This window comes from Gossypium arboreum, chromosome 3 (genome assembly GCF_025698485.1).
Source record: "Gossypium arboreum isolate Shixiya-1 chromosome 3, ASM2569848v2, whole genome shotgun sequence".
Classification (NCBI taxonomy): domain Eukaryota; kingdom Viridiplantae; phylum Streptophyta; class Magnoliopsida; order Malvales; family Malvaceae; genus Gossypium; species Gossypium arboreum.
In genome coordinates, this window is record NC_069072.1 from 92,698,115 (window position 1) to 92,698,920 (window position 806).

Sequence of the window (806 nt, forward strand, 5' to 3'; positions counted from 1 at the left end):
TGAAACCTAACACGATTCAAATGATACAACAGTTTGTTCAGTTTGATGGTTTGCAGGATGAGGATCCAAACGCTCATTTGGAGAATTTTCTGGAGTTTTACAACACTTTTAAGATAAATGGCATTTCTAATGATGTCATTCGCCTTCGGTTGTTTCCCTTTTCATTGAGGAATAAGGCTAAACAATGGTTCAACTCGTTACCATGAGGATCGATCACCACTTGGGAACAAATGACCGAAAAAATTTTTCTTAAATACTTTCCGCCGGCTAAAAAGGATAAATTAAGAAATGATATTTCTTTTGTGCTGATGGATTTAGAAACACTCTATGATGCATGGGAGAGATACAAGGATCTATTGAGAAGATGCCCTTACCATGGGTTACCACTTTGGCTACAGGTTCAAACTTTTCACAATGGCCTAAATCCTTCGACTAGACAGATGATTAACACAGCTGCTGGTGGAACTATCAATAATAAGACACCTAAAGAGGCTTATGAATTTATGGAAGAGATGTCACTGAATAACTATCACTGGCAAGTCATGAGAATAAAACCAACAAAAGCAGCCGGTGTTTTCAACCTCGACGCGGCCACTATGCTATCTAACTAGTAGAGATTTTAAATAAAAAGATTGACGGTTTATATGGTTCTACTCAGGTACATCCAGTGATGAGGTGTGATGCAAATGGAGGAGGAGTGCACACAGAATATCAATCTTTCAACCTTAGCACTGAGGAAATTAAAGGCCACAACATCCCCCAGGCTTTCAACAACCACCTTACCAGCAGGAAAAGAAACTGATCCT

At 39.1% G+C, this 806-nt stretch overlaps 1 non-coding gene across 1 annotated transcript; it reads right to left on the bottom strand.

The window, feature by feature from the left end:
• Positions 1 to 278: 278 nt before the first annotated feature.
• LOC128291187 (small nucleolar RNA R71) lies at positions 279 to 382 on the bottom strand. Its single transcript, XR_008280963.1, has one exon. It is a non-coding gene; the product is annotated as a small nucleolar RNA R71 (small nucleolar RNA).
• Positions 383 to 806: the final 424 nt, after the last annotated feature.